General features: G+C 41.9%; 1 protein-coding gene across 16 annotated transcripts in view; it reads left to right on the forward strand.

Annotated features, from left to right (window-relative positions):
* Positions 1-4405: 4405 nt before the first annotated feature.
* The window catches only part of MYT1L (myelin transcription factor 1 like), a 296204-nt gene continuing 281672 nt past the window's right edge, over positions 4406-18937 (forward strand). For 5 of the 16 annotated variants that reach the window (XM_052697168.1, XM_052697220.1, XM_052697230.1 and 2 more), the window contains exon 1: positions 13435-13714. The gene's annotated coding sequence lies outside the window, so the exon portion shown is untranslated. Of the gene's footprint in view, positions 4518-6612; positions 6866-13428; positions 13715-14304; positions 14397-18937 lie in introns of those variants that run through there. The other 11 variants (XM_052697177.1, XM_052697163.1, XM_052697138.1 and 8 more) reach the window with 10 other exon arrangements.

The raw sequence follows: 18937 nt of genomic DNA on the forward strand, positions 1-18937 counted from the left end.
CTGGAAGTCTGTTCTCCAAAATCATATCTTTTAAAAAGTGTGTTATGAACACCTTAGGATAGTAAAAGCAGTTGAAATAAGTTTTTAATTTTAGTGTTGAGTCTATGAATTCTCCCACAGTCCTAAATTTAGCTATCCTGTGGTCATCTTCCTAAAGTTGGTTAGAAGTTCAGATCACATGTTTTTGCTTGTAATTTTACAGTTCTTATCAAATCTTTGATTAAGCTCTGAACTGCTGCAGCAATACAAATAAGTTATATATAGATATATATATGGAATAGGAAGCAAGACTTTCTGTAACTATAGAATTATCATTCTACTGAAATATCAATAACCATAGGAGCTTAGGTTCTGATTCAGGAAAGTGTTTAAGTATTTGTTTCTGTGATCAAGTAAAGTCATCACTGGGAAAAGCACGGAGGTCTGACAAGCATATAATGGGTTTTTCAATATAAAACTGCACCCCAGTTTTGTACATTCCTGTGAAATGATCTCGCATGTATTTAACATGTACCTTGGACTGTAATACTTTTCACAAACTGCAAAAGCCTTAAGCTCATAATTTGTAAAATAATGAAGAAAATTACTTCCTCCTAGGTTTGCATATATTTATTTTCCTTTCTATTTTCTCTTTTAAACTAGAAAAAAATCTGAACATTCTATAAGGAGCTTTGTTTATCGTTTTTTCTCCATTTGAGATTTCCAATTCCCTTTATGTGTTCTTACTTAGTCAAAGAGTTTACAATGGGGACTATCACTTAAATAGGGATAGCAACTAATAATAACTAGGAATCATTAAAATTAGAAGCTGAAAAGACTTACTACATTGTTTAAACCACTTCCCAGCCATTTTAGAATTGTTCCCTATAGGATAATTTCCAGTGTTTTCTTTGGTCCAGTTGTAAATGACTTTTATTTCCTTGCATTATTCTCCTAAGAATGCTATCACAATGTGCAGTGCCTCTTTGTCATTTATTAAATTTGGTAATTTTAACTTACCCTGACTCCTCATATATGGGTATGAGTATCCCTTCTGGGAAGCCTTAGCAGGTTGTTTTTTTTTACCCTTTTGACAGTTTTAGATCTTGAATCAGCCTTATCTTTTCTTCATTCAGTTCATATCTGTGCTCTGTATGTTTAGGTTTTAATCTTTTCCCATGAGTTGTTCCCTTCTATTCCTCAATTGTTTTTATTGTCTTTTTGGCGAATTCTCCAGTTTGTTAACATCTTTATGGACCTGCTCCTCTTCCTTGCTGATGACAATGAGAAAAAAACTGAAGTATGTTATTGCTCAGAACTGTCTTCTGCAATTTTATCCCGTTTTTACAATCAGGGTTTTTTTTCCTCCACCTGTGTCGAAGGTATTAGTATTTCATTATCTAGTGGGACTAGAACAGTGTCTACCCTGTGTGCACATAGTCACCAGCTAGCTCAACCAATTCATCTAGCTGGCAGTTCTTTTATTAACTTGACCATACCTAACTAGCTTCCAGACCAGATACAATTTACATTCAGTCATCTTGGAACATGGGCAGAAATTGCTTGCAACTGTACAAACACCTTGAGAACACAATCAGCAGTTTTCAGCATCTGATGCCAGCAATACTGATAAAAAATACTAGTTAGTCAGAGTTCTTTGCTGTATATCAGAAGTATCATTTACATGTTCACATTATAGCTGCAGCATGAATATTCTGAAGCTGTCATCCATAAGGTACTTTTTCTGCATAAAAAGGTGTTTGTACCATTCAAAAAGGTAAGATGGTTCCCTCTTACGTATGGCTTTAATGGAGAATGCTCAGGGTAACTACGTGGGCTAGCTTGTTTAGAAATAGTCACCAACATTTCATTGGGGATTGCATATTTCATCCCTGTCATTTCTTCCCATATTTCTAATAGCTGTTGACATTTTGGACAATGCACGTGAGGAAAATAGATGCTTGGAGGCAAGCAACAAACTTTCAATTCAATATTTTAGATTTCTTCACATATGTATGCAATCGGATACATGTTCTTTAGTATGGTGGTTCCTTTTGACCAGTCACTGGACCATTACAGTGTGAAAACTTTGTATTTGTGAGAAGAAAGTATCGTACCACCACTTTATATATACTGATAAATAGTTATGCCCCATTCGTGCATTGCTAACATGGTTATGGTGTATGCAGTATCTTGTGAATAACGTTATGACTGAGACAAGATCTGTTAGAAATAAAATAATTTTCATTTCTCTGAGCCTTACTTGGATTATTTTTTGTCTGAGTTCTCTAGTGAAGCCCACTAATTTTATTAAGGTCTACTTTCCACCATGTCTCTGTGCTGTGCTGGAGCAATGTCTGCAAGATGTTCCATTGAATTTCATCAGAGTGATCTTTACATTGCTTTAGTGAATATGGTATGATCAGTAGTAACCTGCTGTTCTAACAGAAGTCACAGATTTTGGAAAATATCAGAGATTATTAGGGAAATGGCAAGACTTTTACGGAATGGGAAAGACTGTTTTTCAGATACTCTTACGTATGGTGAGGTGGAGACTTAGCTACTGGAAGAGCTACTACCTGCTAAACAATTTGTTAGCACCATTCTTTTTGTGGCTAATCCTTACAAAAAACTTAGTTAACCATTAGCGTGTGGTGCCCAGCCTCCATCTCTACTGGAGATTGCACAGGAGCCAGCTGTTCCAGTCAGAACGATTCTCAACTACAGATGGAAAAAGAAGTTACCCAATCCACATATACTCAGTAGGCACTCGTGCTTAGTGGCTATCATATGCCCTGGGCTGCTGTTTCTAAGCATGCTAAATTCCAGTATTAGGGAAAGATAGGAAAAATTAGGGAATGTCGGGATTAGTTGCATTGTAAGTGCTTTCTTTCCCTAGGCATTTCCACCATCTATTTTCCCTGTTATTAATAAATACAGTGTGAGCCAAGAAGTAGCATTCTACTCATTTTATTATGTGGTTATCTGCTTGCTTCCTAAAAATAATACAAAAGAAACACATTTGATCATATAGGTTCAGCATATAGAGCCTGTAGACTTCAGACTCCAATTTCATATTCAGGACAATAGTTGCATTGTATGCTTTAACTTTTCCCTATCATGCTATGTTTATGCAGTCTGGTAAGCAGCCTGCTGCTTAGGCTGTGAAATGTGTCTAGTAGCTCATGAAAGCAGAGGCATTTTAAATAGAGAGAAATTACGATCCTTGTGCAGCTTGAGATTTTTGTCCAGTAGAAAAGGGGTTAATATTTAATAAGGATTGGGCAGAAAGAATAGGAAAAAACCTTAGGCAGAATGTCTTCACACAGAGAAACAGAGGACAGTTAATTTGTGCTCCAAACTGCCAAGGACAGCAGAAAAAAGCAACCAGTATAAATAATTAAAGCAGAGATTAGATAAATATTTGGGGAGGGGTTACTGTGATGGAGTAATTGCTGATGTTGAGAGGTGGACTTCTGTGCTTCCTGGCCCCCTTTGTTCGACAGTGTCCTACAATCCATTACTTAGTAGCCTGACATGTGCCACAATTTGTAGGGTTTAAACCACATTTTTTAAAGGCTTGCATAAGAATGAACTGTGGAACACAGACAGTCACAGGGATGTGACTCTGCCATGCAATATGGCTTTATGATTCATTCATTTTCCCAGCCTTTATTTCTCCAGAACTGATCCTGGGTTGGCATCCTGAGTCCTGCAAAGACACTCAGGGCTGAGTGGAAGGAATATAAATGCTTCACTGGAGCCAGACTCAGGCTGGGGCAGTTGCTGTCAATATACTGAAGTTGAAATACATTGACAGGGTGGTGGGGGAGGTGTTCTGCAGTGCTGCAGATCCCAGGAATACCTTATCTTGGGAGCAGAGAATTAGATTATTTTTATACGTTCACCAACATGGTGGTTTCTTGTTTCAGAGATAAACAGCTACAATGTCAGGTAAATGACACAGCCTGCTTTTTATTGTTTAAAAAGGGAACAACTCAAGCAAACATGTTTTAGTTACAATAGGTAGTATTACGCATGAATACAAAAATATTACTTAAGTACTCTAGGAAATTAAGCTTGAAGCTAATCGTTATCAAATGAAATATTCTTCTATTGAAGGAAGGGGAAGCAAGCAGCAACTTACAATGCAATAGTAAATTTTCAGTGCATAATTTCTAACAAAGCCTGTAAAAATAAGCTTTCATTAAAACACTCTTCAGAGCTCAGAAATACTTGCAAACGCATCAAAAGGCACAAGAGCTCCGTTAATCTATCAATTAAATCACTTTGATTTTTCATGTCTGTTTTCCTATGTTCACATTCTTATCTTTTCTGACATTAATTTTTAACTCTATGAAAACATCTCATGTGAATTGCAGAGTTCCGTGCCACAGCAGTTTACATGGTAATCTCGGGGTGTCATCTTTTACCCTGCGGTGACTGCACATGCCCTGGAGAGGTATTCTCACTCATGCGCTGAAGCCAGACTGGATGGTGAGCTCAGCCAGGCTCTCCTGGAGACAGGGAAATACAAGGTACCATTTTTTTTTTTTTTAGCAGACTGTAAATGATTCCTATTCTTTGCTCCACAGAACATCCGATGTGGTGCCCAATCGGCTGAGAAAGCTGCACAGACGTCAGTGTCTCTGGGTGTGTGTGTGTGCGTGTGTCTGCACAGCCAACTGCAGCTGGAACCTCCATTAGAGCAACCCTATTGATTTCTGGTTCACACTGCAGTAACAGGGCTAGAGTGCGGGGAGGGTGGAGGGGGGGAAAAGGGAGGGGGCCATTGAGGTAGAAAAAGACAGAAAAAAATCCCAGGATGACTTGAAAACAGGAATTAATGGAAGGCACATCGGGCTGTGTGTGCATACATACAGCACATACTTACCAATTTCCAGAGATGTGGCACCATGCTGTTTGCTTAAAAAGGAAAAGAAAAAGGAAAAAAAAAAAAAAAAAAAAAAAAAAAGAAAGAAAGAAAAAAAGAAAGAAACAAAGAAAGAAAGGAAGGAAGAAAGAAAGAAAGAAAAAAAACAACCTTAACAAAAAAACAGGCAGAGCAATCCTCACGAAACAACATTCTTCCAAGGTTTTAGATCCTGTGCATGCTTGGATCGACGTTTTCTCGCTGCTCTGCTTTGCACACCGAAGCTGTCTGCAAAATGTTAGTGTTTCATCCAAGGACTACAGGAGATGCCCGCTTTAAATTGCTCTTTTTCTGTGCACCCACTTATCTGCCTGGGGGGGAGGGGGGGGGTGGGGGGAGGCAGAAGGGTGTGGGGTGGTGGTCTTTTGAAATTCAGCTCAGAGTCTGTCAAATGCAGCACACATAAAGCTCAGGAAGTTGTTCTGCATTTACTGGCAGTCATTTGCTTATGATGCATAATGCACAAGGTGCCATTGCAAACTGAGGTGTAAAAACAAGGAAAAAATGATGTTTATGGTAGTGACTGAGCTTTCCTCTTCCTCTGAGGTTTCTTTCCCAGCTAATATCTGGGAATAATTTATAGCTGCATGTTAATACGTCGTCTTTGTATTTCAGCACATCTGCGAAGAAAATCCTTGCAAGGAAAATGTCTTTTCACAATCGCTGTATGTCATTCTGGCAAAATATCACTGCGAGCAGTGTACAATTAAGGGGGGAAAATCCCCCAGCACCGTTGACTGTTTGGGGAGTGGGGGAAGGGGTGACGGTAATACCTTTAAAAAATGAAAGGCGGTAAGCCATTATTAGCAAAAGCTATATTGAGCATGCTTGCCAGACAGGCAGTGCAGCTCAAGCTCTAGTTCCGCCCAGACATGTGCCTTGCCATTTTCATTTTAATCAGTCTGCTCAGGATGGCTGCTGATTCATTTTGCGGGATGGCCCCCTGGGAGCCAAGGTGGAAGCCTGAGGCGAGCTGCTATTGCATCAATGCAGCACTTCACATCAGACGCAGGGAGGGGAGACAAGGCTTCGGCAGCAGAACGAGTTCAAAATACCAGCCTCGCTATTAAAAAACAAACTAAAACACACCCCGCACCCCTAGCCAAATAAAAACTCTGTGGGAATAATTAAAAACAAAATAGGAAAAACCCCAAAACCCAGTCCCCCTCTGCCCCACCCTCCCCAAATAATTAAATAAAATACAATTAGCAGAGAAAAATCTCTTCTGCTCCTGCCTTCTCCTTGTACCCTGGAATCGCTGGGGCCACCATTTCTTTCCACAGCTCCTCGTCTAAAAAGAAAAAGGATGCTCTCTATTTCTCTATTTACCTGATAACTAGCTGGGGGTGGGATACCTGATTTAGCTGGAGACTTTGATTTGTGGGATTGACAACCTTATTATGCAGTGAGCTTATTATTGATATTATTCTGCTCTCGGTTGCCATGACCACCTTGTGAGAGACATTCAATTTTCTCTCTTCCATCATCATTATCTATGAGGCCATCTGTTGTGGAAAATGAATTCAGCCTCATTTGCATGACTGATAAGCAAATTTTTTTTTATCTATTTAACAGAAGGTCATATGCCGGGGATTTGGAGCTGGTGAAAAAAAAAAAAAAAAGTGGAGGAAAAAAAAAGGCATCTCGAGAGGATGAGTGGGAGTGCGTGCATTAGAGGATGTATGTGGAAGTAAAACAGATCCCTCAGGCCTGCTAGCCTATCCTACTGCATTTGTCATTCCTGCCAGGGCGACATTTTTTTCCCCCTAAGCTTCTGCACACTAAAGAGAGTGAGAGCTTTTTCCCTGCAGTCTTCTTGAAGCCCCCTGATTTTTTTTACTCAGTGTTGGTGGGTGTATTTTAATATATATCTGTTTTTTGAATTCCCTGGAACATGGGGTATCTTTTCAGTGTTCAATGAAGAAAAAAAGCAGCATTTTCTGGGTCTCTGTGGTATGCTTCTTACTCCTCATCCTTTCAAAGTTGTAGTAAGACAGGGTGTTTCTTAGCCATGCTGAAATGTCTTTCTTATGTTTAACGTGTAAATGGTTAACGGTGCAGGTGTGGGATGTGTTTTATATAGGGTGGGGGTTGATTTTGTAGCTAACTGGAAAGATTATTGTGATTTTTTGCAGTTGTTCTGTAGCTTGTACTTAAACATCCATTGTTTGCTCTTTTCAAGTTCTTCTGACAATACTGCTGTGCAGCCGAAATTATACTGGGCTGTAGAATAGCTTATAAGAAATACTAAAGTGTGTGTTTACTACATGAACGCATAATGTTGCATGCTTTAAGCATGTTGTTGTTTATATAAACTTGCTGCATGTTGGACGGTACTTGTTTGATATGGAGAGCCAGAGACAAAAACTTCTCAGATTAGAAAGCTCAAGTCTCCTCACAGCCAAAGACAATTAAAGAAAAGATTTTGAGATAATATATTTTTACATTAAAACTATGTTTGAAAACAGTGGATTTGTAGTTTAGGAGGGAACACTCACAAGAGAGTAGCAATTATAAAGAACACTATCTTAAATATTTTGTATCTGTAATACTTTTTCCTATTTTTTAAAGAGAAACTGCTCTATAAATAAGGCATGGTTAATTCAGTTAACCCTCTTAGTCTATACTTCAATTTTAAAGTAGTACAGATAAGTATGACTGTAGTCCACATAAATTTCGTGTGAATTTCATAATTTTATTAATTTAGTACTAAAAACCAACTGAAGAGTATAAAAGAAAAAGAATTATATTAGTTAGCAAAAAAGAAATAGTTCGTTAGCCTCTTATACAAGAGATGTTACACAGGTTTGCTTCTTCTATTTGTCACTAACAATGATTAAACTTAATGGAATAGAAGCATGCTATTTCTTTCTGTGTACTGAACAACATACATAGCCTTATCTAGCCACAGAGGAGATTTTAAAAAAGCAATGTTTATTTCTTTTCAACAGAAGTAATGTGTGCATTACTGTAGAGTTTTTACATGATGAATGTTTTTGCAAGGTTGACAATGCTCCTTTTAAAGACAGAAAAGGAGATACACAGTACTCTTTTTCTTGCAAATAAATGCAATTGTGTTTTATTTACAGTCTACAGGGAATCTCTTTTTATATTTTACACTTACAATAGAGAAATGCTTGTGGATGCTAAATTAAAGGTGGAGTGAAGTTTCACTTTTATCGAGGTCAGATAGAGATCAGGTGTCTGACTTGCCTACATTAAGTAACTTACTCAAAATTACTTGATTAAAAATCTTTTTTTTTCTTTTATTTTAGAAAATGTTCTGCAACAGATCTAGCATTAACTTGTCATGGTAATCTATTGCTGATAGCTGCTTAAAGAGCACTTTTTGTTTTTTTTCTTTCTTTCCCTTATCCCTCTGATTTCAGAAACAGGATCTTGTAGATTTTTAAAAAGCAGTAAGATTTAATACTGCTTTTGGCATCAGCCATATTTATCATGCCTACTGAAGTTTGCAGTGGAAGTTAGATTACAAAACTAATTTTACACCCAAAGTTCAGTACAGTGCAGTACTCTGGCAGCTGGGATAGACTGTTTGAAATGGTGCTAGTTTCCTCAATGGACTTCATCTCGAAGTAATAGGATACTGTGCATTAGCAGGCTGCATGCAAAGGTTGAGGTCTCTGTCTTATCCCCCCCACCCTCCGTCACTTGAATTGTCAGCATCTTCCAGAGGCTGGTGAATTAAAAATTGGTAAACTTCTGAAAAAGCCTAAGAGATAAACCCAGTCGGTTCTCTTCCCTTGCCCCCCAAAAGTTAATTACCAAGCTTGGTTGGATTCCTCCTCGCCACCCTGACATTTGACTGCTGCTAATTCACTGATTAATCTCATTAATGTGATTATAGTGGGATTTGTAGTTGGCTGCCATTGTTCTGCAGACAGTGCTATTCAGCCCGAGCACTTGCCACCTCATTCAGTTTGGCTGTGATTTTTCAAAGGCGGTGGGGCGAGCCATTGTGCGCGCCGTGCCCGCGCCTCGCCTTTCAGCACCGGGAGCTGTCCGCCGCTGATAGCAATTACCTCCAGCGCCGCCCGGCTTCCCACCGGCTCGCTGGCAACGTGGAGACGGCTGGCTTTCATCACCCTAATGATTCCGCTCGCTGAGGTAAAGGCAGGAGAGGCTTTTATGCCTTCTAATTAGGCGATGCGAAGATGGCTGTGGTAAAGCGTCAAATCTCTGCATTTCACTACTTCTGCCTTTCTTTTTAAAAAGCTGTCTTTGCGTGCATTTTGTTTTCTCGGAGATCTACAGGGCAGTGTAGCTTAGATAGAACTTCCTTGCAGCCATGCAGGTTAACTCTTAGGACATGAGGGACGTTACAGCTGTTGCCATACTTAGCCCGACTTCTTCACGGGGGGAGTGAAGGGGGGAAAGAGAGAGAGAGCTTTGTTGAGGAACATCATTTCGTTTATTTTTTATTTTATTTTTTGGACAAATAAACAATACATCTAGCTATCTAGCTTGCCACATCAAAACTGCCCTCTGTAGCAGTACCGTGCCTGAGGTCTCTCCTCCTTGTGCACTGAAAATCCATTTTTTCCAGAGTTCGAATATTGTAGGCATGTTATGGATTGGAACTTGATCTGGAGGATCTTTTTAATGTTTCATTATGCATATGAATGACTTCTGCAGTCTTCAGTTGCAGCAGTATTTAATATTCAAGTTTCTAGGTTAGACGGTTTTAAATCACAGTAGGAAGAACTTTAAAGTGAGGCGCTTTACACAACATTAGGGCATGATCTGCTCTGTCCTATTTGATATTTTGACTTTTATCATCTAGAAGTTACATTGTTATCATTTAATAACTGCCAACTGCACATGCGCAGTAACTTTTATATATATATATATATATATATACATACATCTTCATTTTCATTTGTATTCTTTATAAGCATGACCATGTACTGCAAACTGAAGCCACACATTTAACTCTCTTGTGTTGCCAGGACAGACAGTGAACTCTTGCAAATTCTTGAATTAAGGATACTTTTTATGACAAAGTGTCTTGATGAGGAAAGGGTGGGATCTATTAAAGAACAAACTCTTTTAAAAGATTTAATATAGTAAATATCAGTGAATTCTCTGTAGCTATTGTATTTTATGGATAAAAAATGTTTGCATTCAGAACTGACAAAGTGCACTGAAACTGAAACAGACTGATTGCTGCTTTACTATACATTTGACTTTTATGTAGTTTTACACTGATACCATATTTGGAATAAGATTTCCTATTTCCTCTTTATTTCCTTTTCTTCCCTTTTCTTTCCCACACAAAATCAAAAGCCCGGTGAGTAAAGCATTGTCTATTTAACTGCTTTTCAGAACTATACGTTTCAAGGCTGTATAAAACATGACTGTATAGGAACAGGTTTTAACAGTGACAGCCACAATATGCGGGCCAATTAAGGCTGCTCGTTAGCGGGTATATTCTTGTAATGCTCCTGTCAAGCTGAAATTGCACTCCCTTATTGACAGTAGTGGGTTCGTCTGATGCTTGAATTATGCTTTCTCTGCTTGTCTAATGTTCCAAGTCTCGTTAGAAACCGCTACCAGTGAGAAAGTAAAAGAAACTGAAGGTTTTCAAGCATTCTTTACGTGAAATTTGCTAACCTGTCCAACTTAACCTTCAGGAAAAATACCATGCTCTCATTAACACTGCTTAAACACGACCTGCATCTCCTTTTCCCCATGGATAATGCGCGCTGACGAGACACAGGCTGGGGGAGGGAGAATCCATCCCACAACATTAAACCCATACCTTAACGTCTTATGGAGGATAATTAGGCCAATGAATCACCAGTCTCCCAAAATTGTTTTTTGAGTTTTTTTTTTTTTTTTGTAAATGTTTCTAATTTATGCTTAGCCCCCTTTATCTCTAACACAGGATTTATATACCTTTTCCCCCAATTAAGGCAAGTATTGTTCTTGTCTTCTGTGAGAAAAGCATTGGGGTATTTCTTTGTGTCACCCTAAAGGTTGGAAAAGATTTTTTTTTTTTCCAGCTGCATCACCTTCGAGCTATTTTAAAAGTTTGAAAACACCTACTATGATATGTGTGCACCATCTTCACAACCCTATAGAGCTAGGTAGCATCTAACGTAACGTGTTAGCTTGGGAGGGAGAAGACAAGCCGTGATTTCTGAAACGAGAACGCATTTATTCAAAGATTCTGCACTAAATCTTACACTGGAAAGCGATCAGGTTAATCTATAGGGGTACAGATAGCCCATATAAAAAGGACCTTGAATCACCAGGTGTGTGCCTGCTTCTAGGACAGCACTGATGCAAGTGAAAAAAATCCAACCCCAGATTGCATGCAGTCAGGATGAAGCAAAGATGGAAGCTCGGCTCCGCGCTGTAAGCAGGAGGCCGCTCTCCTGCCGCCCCCCCCTCCGCTCCGCGCCGCCCTCCGCCCTCTCCTCGCCCGCACCCCCGCACCTGCGGCCCGGCCGCTCCCGGGGCTCCGCGCCTCGGCCCCGGGGGAGCCCCGCGAGTGCGGGGAGATGTAATCAGAGATGACAGAGAAAAATTAAAGGAGAAAAAAAAAAAAAAAAAAAGAGCGAGGTGGAGATGGGGGGCGGGGGAAGAGACACGTAAGTCTTTTTTTTTTTTTTTTTTTTTTTTTTTGCTATCTGAGGGAAACACTTCGTTTTCCACCAAAAACGTGTAAGTCGTGAGGGCTCAGCTATTGTTAGTCCCTGCCCCTGCAGGCTGGCTCTCCTCTAAATTCCTACGACAAACTTTCCCGAAAAAGCCCCTCTCCTGCCATCGCCATCAGAGCGCGGCTGCGAAGGGCTGCTGGCCCCTTCCGACTGCGGAGTGATTCCTGCAGGGCGGGATGTAACCTTTGTAGTGACCGACATGCCTGCGCTCCGCACGGCAGGCGGGTCGGGAGGGATCGCCTCCGCGGCTGGAGGAGGATTCCGTGCGACCGTGGGTCAGACCCCCCGGCCGCGGCCGCCGGGCTGTGCCCGCGGTGCCCTTGCGGCGGCGGCGAGGGGGGAGCGGTGCGGCGAGGGGGGGGCTGCAGCAGCACAATGGCAAGGAGGAGGGCGGCGGGCGTGGGTGCGCGGGGAGGGCAGAGCGCTGCATGTGCGCTGCCTGCGGTGTTTCCCATAGGGCGCGCAGCCTGCCCGCCTGCGGGGATGGGGACCGAGGGTGGGATGCTGCGGGCATCGCCGGGGAGAGGCGGCACGGCGATGCCCAGGGCAGGCAGCGGGCATGGCACGGCCAAGTCCGCGGGGCTTCGCGTCCCCCTCCCCCGTGCCCCCCCTCTCCCACACGGGGCTGCCGCTGCCCCCGCGTAAAGATCGCAGCCCCTCCCTCTGTCACCGAAATGACATTTCGGGGACAGGGTCGGAGGAAGCGGCGCCCGCTGGCACCCCGCTCCCGGCGGAGGGCAGCCGCCGCCCGGGGGTGAGACCCAGGGGTGAGACCCGGGGAGCTGCCCGGGGGCGGGCGCTGCGGCAGGCGGCGGGGGGCCGCTCCCCGCTATTGTCTGCGTGGCACAGAGCCCGCGGGTAGGGACGCGCTCCGCGGCTGAGCGGAGGCGGCGAGCACCGCAAATCTGCGTCCAATTGCCGAGGCAGAGCGGTGTCGAGACGCGCACGCAAAGCTTTTTGTGTGCGAGCCCTTGTTTCGATGGGGCTGGCGATCACATCAAGTTCAGGTGCGCCAGGCGCTAATGGTGGAAGGCTGCTAATGTGTTCAGCCGGCGATAGTTGGTTTCTTTTGTTTCAAAAAGCAGCTCATGGTGCGAGCAGGTAAAATAAGCGAGGCTCTAGGAGCTCCCCCGGGTTACCTCCGCAGACCCCGCAGAGACGCCCCAGAGGCTAGGCGATGCCTATTCCTGCTCATTATTTCCCTTCAAAGATACAGCCGGAGGTCGACCGGTTCGGGGGTGGGAGGGCCGCTCCGCGGCGGAGACACCATTTTACGCCGGTAGCGGCGGCGGGGCGGTATTTTTAGCGCTCTCCCTCCCCGGTGGCCGCGCCGCGTCCGCTGCCCGCAGCGCTCCGCGCCGCCGGGGAAGCGACCCGGGAAGCCCTCGAGGGCGCCCAGCGCGGCCCCGACCCGACCCCGTCCGCCCCCGTCGCGCCGTCGGGGGTTGGGCGTGCGCGGCCGCAACTTGAGCCGCGCGTCGGGAGCGGGCGCGGGGCTGCGCGTCGCCGCGCTGGTGGCAGCAGGAGGAGGAGGAGGAGGAGGCAGGGTAAGTGCGCGGGCCGGGGCCGGGATGCCGCAGCGGTGGGGCTCCGAGGGCACCGCTGCCAGCCCGAAGCTTCCGCGCTGTTCTTAAATGGAGGCTCGGGCTGATCCGTCGGGCACGGGGCTGCACGCATGCCCGTCTTTTCAGCGTTCGGCGGCGGCGGTGGTGGCAACTTATTAATTTCTGTCTCCGACTTCAGCGAGCCCGTTGGTTTGCTGTCTGAAAGCGTTATTACTTTTGTCCATGTGGCAAAATAATTAGCATACAGATGAGAAGGGATCCTGCCTCTGAGCCTCAGTTGCGGGAGAAGATGTGCAGTGCAAAGTTGATTGGATGAATGGAGAACAAATGGTGGGCGTTCAAAAGCATTAGGAGAGTTTTGTTGTCGTGGAGCGGGTCTGTCAGTTTCCTGGGTGAACGTGGTAAGATGGAAGGCAGGGTGGCTGGTGCTGAGGCGGCTGCTTGATGGAGCGTGGCCTACTTGGAGGTGTGCGGTTGGATCGTGTGTGGCCGCTGCCTTTGGACTACTCTGGTTTGCGATTCTGCGGCGTTCCCTTCGCGGTTCCCTCAAGGTAAATATGGCCTTTTGTCGCTGTTGTTGTGTGCAGGCACTTTGCTGTTGTTGACAAAGTGATGGAAAGTTCAACTCTCGGGGCAGTTAACAAAGAATAGCTGGGCTTTGGACTCCTTCCCTGCGTGGAACTGGGGGATGCGGAGCAGCTGAGGGCCCTCTGCCACTGAAGTCTGCGGGGAGTTTGACATTGCTTCCCTGCGAACAGGATGGAGCCCTCTGAGGCTGTTGTTTTAGGAACGACTGCTGCCTATTTCCCAGAACAATGTGGGTAGATCTGTAAAATTAACAACTGCTGCTTCAGTGAAAACCTCGGTGTGATTGCTTGTGATTGGCGTGGTATGTATTTTCTTGACTGGAAAGAAAAAAAAAATGCTTATTTAACACAAACTCACAGTGATTCTAAAACCTGAAGTTATTGATTGACAAATTAAAGTGAGTCTGTGCTCCACATATCTCCACCATATATGTGTCTTTTTGCTTTAGTGAAAGGAGAAAGCAAAATAAGAAAATAAACAAGCTATTTTTTGAATTCTGTGGTTTTTTTTTTTTTTTTTTTTTTTTTGCCAGATGATAGCACTGAGTCAGTCTGGAATCCCACTTCTCGAACACAGCATCCATTGATGGGCATTTCTTATATAATTCGGATGCTGTGCCTGAAATAAGGGATGCTGTAACATCTGGTAACGTTTGCTTTTTCTGTATAGTCATTTAGGAGTGTTTTTATCCAATTTTAATGATTCTTAATCTCCTTAAAAATGGTGATTTTTTGTTTTAACTGACCTAATTTTGAAACTGCAGTTAAGGTTGGGGTTAAGTAGAAATTATTATCCTTTAATGGTCTCTGTGTCATTTTTTTTTTATAATTGTAGAACAGTTTGATGACCGATTGCCTTTCATTTGAGAAGTATGGGTTTTTTGTACCTTTAATTATGTTGGTTTGGAGAATGACGGTATGTAGTTCCAAACAATGTTTAGTTTCTACCACTCTCTATTTACCTCTCTCCCACTGCTTTTTCCTTTAGTCGACATTTCAGATTTGCACGATAGTTTAGTTTCAAAAAATTACCAAGCAAAACTCTTTGTAGTGTCTCTCTTCAACCAAAAAAATCTTGGAATATGCTGTTAACCCTTTGCAGGCAGTGGGCAGGTACTTCTGCTGATTGCCCAAGGTTCTTTAAGTTTGGAAAGATAAGGTTAAACTTGGTTGCTGTGCTGTCGCCTGATGAATGTGGATGTGTCTAGTTATTTGCAGTATGGCATGTTTAAAAACAATCGAGATGGCAACATAATGCTCCTAGCCTTAGAAATACAGAGTGATGTGAGGCTATGCACAATAAAGCAGATTTTTTTCAATTGGGGGGGGGGGGGAAGTAATGACTGCATTTTTTTTAAGAATTGTGTGGATTTATCAAGTGAAACAAAGAGAATAGCAGTTGATGGCAGTGAGTAAATGCAGAATTCAGCACATTTTAAATGAATCAGAGAAGAATTCAATTTTGTATACATTTTGCAGCTTGAACTTTCTGGAGAGGCAGTGTTGTTTTTTTTCCTCCCTGTTATTCCAACCAACAAGGGCAGTAGTTTAGTACTAAACATTGGAAGTGGTTTCTTTGTTTTGGGTTCAAATACCCACATTTTCAAAAAGGGCAGTTTTTGTCATAGTAGTTCTTAGTTCACAGTAAGACTCTGTAGTTTTATTCTGCAGTCTTGTATCTCTGATATTATAGAATTGAGTATCTGTGTTTGGAGACAAAGACAATTAAGAAAGAAGAGAAGCTACTTCAGTGTATTCAGAGCTATGTTATTTCTCCACGTTTGTTAAGGACAATTCCTGAGGTTCTCCTTTATTGCTCTTTAATTTTCGTGTTGAGGAAATGAACAAGATAGATGCAAAGAGGATTTTGGTTATACATACATGCAAACGGGCATATGGGGATTTATTAACTAGGCATAGAAACTTTGCAAAAAAAGGTACTGTTTTGAGAACTGTTCTGCAGCATTCGGGCTTTATGTAGAATCCAGAAGAATACAAATGTAATTCCCATCCCTGAGCATGTCAGTGGGAAATCAGCACAGGCATTTCTTTTTAAAATGAGTAGTACAAACACATTTGTAAAACCAAGTTCTCTGTGATGGAACCTATTTCTTGATCAAGTACTGAGCACAGTAGTTGTCTTGTTGAGAGAGTCAGTGGTGGAAAACTACTTTGCTGTGAAACATGTACGCAACACTGAAGAATATCTTCATGGAAATAGTGATTTTAATATAATTTTGCCTGAACTTGATAAATGTTCGTATCATGTTGATCAACTTCTGATAAAGATGTGAAGTTTTTGATAGCACAGTGCAAGAAAACTTTGATTTTAGGTTACTTACTGACCTTTTCTTTCTCATTTAAGAAATCATGAGAAAAGGTAGTAGGATTATGAGTAATGCTTTAAACAGAAGTGTAGCCAGACTTCTTTGGAATGAAAATGAGTGCAGGAAAAATAGCATCATCGCCACATATCTTAGATTAAAAAGTTACAAAGAGAGCAAGTCAAAGCTTTTGTAGACTGTTGACAAAGATTATCTCCTTACAATCCTTCACAGTATTTTTTTTTTTCTTCTGTTAGAACCATACTGAATATTTTAACCATAGAGGAAAAAGCAGCAAAGTGTGATGAAACTGAAATAAAGGGGGAATGTGTTGTGTTGGGAGGGGGAGTAGGACGTGGAGTCAGACACAATAGGATTTTTGATCCCTTAAAAGGGATCAGGAAAACAGTAAACGTTGTTATTAGATTGGGTTTAAAATCTGTTCTCAGATGAGATTTGCAGTGTGCATGCTAGTTCAATATGTTTGCACTGAAGATGCAGATGCAGAGCTCAATCACTAAGTAACAAAACTACCTGACTTGGTTGTGGAAATAATCAAGGCTGCAGGGCACCCCATAGAGATCCATCAAATCAGGTCTGGCATAGAACTGTCTGGTAGGTTGAAAACATGAAGAAATCAATGCTGCGTCTGCCAGTAGACCCTTTGGTTTGCTGAAACTCCCACCTGCCTAATGCATCTGGGCAATTGGTTTTAGAAACCAGTTTCCTTCAGGATAAATTTTGTATATCTCGAGGCTCCATCGTAAGCAAATTGTTTATAGCACTGCACCAGTCAAACTCACGAACATCTGTAAGAGCACAGATTTTCAGCGTAAGCAGCACTTGGGTCTCCTCTTTTTTGAAGTATTGAAAGTATACATCTCTCATACCTTATGTCAGCACAGGAAATTGATTAAAGAGGACACGGTATACTATGAATGTCTGTTCACATGGCATAACTTCAGCTGTTTCAGTCTGAATCTGGCAAGTGTTTTCCATCACTACCTGCAGTGGTGAAGAGAATCAATATAAAGTAGCAATTTTTTATTTTTTTATTTGGTAGGTTTTAAGAAGGCTGCTGTTTGGTTTCCACTTTGTGTGAGCGTTATTCTGACCCTAAATGAAAGGCAGCAATGAGCTCTGGATTATCTTTCTCTGGAGTGGTAGGCCAAATGTATTTCTCATGCAGTTTGAGAACAAAAGAGAACATCTCCTCAGTGTCTCACATATTTGAAATTAATGTTTGTTTACAGACAGGATGCAAAAGAGAGTATAGTAGCCATTCAACAGTGCCTACTCAATGAGTAGCTTATTTTTCTAGTCTTTCTAGTGGTGTTTCACATGCGTTCATATAAATGGTGATATTGAAAGATGTAATACCACATGTATTTATCTTTCCTATAATTAGTTTGTTCTATTTTTTTCCAAGGGAAATTCCCTTTTCTCCTTCTGTCTCCAGTCATTGCTAGAGGATATTATTACCAAGGGAATAAAATTTTATGCCTAATTTTAGTGTTCCTCTGCCTAATGTGGTGTGAATAAGTACCATGTTACAGTATTTAAGCCAGTCCATCTTTGTCACTTCCTGAGCAATTCCTGTTCAAATGAAAGAGCCAAAATTCAGGAAGAGGGAGCATCCAAGATTTGTTATGAGGATGAACTGCAGAGAGGGATTCTTCTCTCTGTTGGCATGGTTGCATAGATGCTCTGGCATTCCTTTCAGAGCTGCAGCAGGGATGTTCTCTGTATAAGGATCAGGGAATACCCTTAGAAAGGGTTCCCCAGGCCTCACAATTCCTTGTTAAATCGAATGCCTTAAGCTACTCAAAAAAATCAGAAAATTATGTCTGTTCTTCTTGATTTGTTTTAGTAACATATTTTCAGAGGATTTCCTCTGTTGTCAGAAGGAGAAGAGATTAAAGAAAAAACTGTTTATAAAGCCTTTGCATACCTTGTGATTGTTATATTCCACATGTAAATATCTAGGATTGTTTTCCAGATACATGCATATGTAGTGAGAAATAAAGCTGTTATGTCATTTTCATAAAGAAAATGACAAGGTTGAGTACAGGGCTTTTTATTTTCTGTGCTTCTTTTTAGTGTTCTTGGCATGTTTAAGGCAAGTTGCTATGAATCCAGAATGGTGTTTTTGCAGTGACTTAGTTATGCAGCATAGTTGGACTGATTTAGTTGACACTACAAAGTAATGCTCATGTTTTGTCAGCAAATACACACAGACCATTCTGGGTCTTGTTAGTAAACATCCAGAACGGATGCAGGTTAAGGAAGACTAACTCCAGAGACAGATTAAAAAAAAATGTCTATTCCAACACTGGTAAGGTGTTGTATATTTATTATTTCTTACTAAGACAAACTTACTGTGTTCATCAAGAAATTCATAATGCTCTGACTCATTGGCTGTTGACCATTCTGTCCCCAGTCTCAGGCTCTGTTTTCCAGTGATGAAAAAGCACTTCTCTCAGGCTTTTGAGTTATTCAACGTGTTTCTGCCAGAGCTTAAGGCATTACTCTGTAGGGAGTTAATGGATTTTTGGTATTCCATGAAAGTAGCATACTTCTTCTGTCCTCAAGGATGGTAGGTGCAGGTCAGGCTACAGCGTTCTCACAGGAATTAAAGTCTCATTGGGACATCAAAAGTAAAAGATGCAGAGACTGATGTGAGGAATGAGTAACAATGTCATACTGGGGAAAGAAAATCAAATGTTCAACTCAAAAGAAGCTGCCAGTGGAAAAACTGAGGCCCTATTAACCAGTAAAAGGAATTAGATACTAAGGAAGATGAGAAATCCAAGATCATTTGGGCATATGACCTCAAAACAAAGAAGAGGACTTCAGAGATGGT

Source organism: Tympanuchus pallidicinctus, unplaced genomic scaffold (assembly GCF_026119805.1).
Source record: "Tympanuchus pallidicinctus isolate F22 unplaced genomic scaffold, pur_lepc_1.0 scaffold1, whole genome shotgun sequence".
In the NCBI taxonomy this organism is placed as follows: Eukaryota; Metazoa; Chordata; class Aves; order Galliformes; family Phasianidae; genus Tympanuchus; species Tympanuchus pallidicinctus.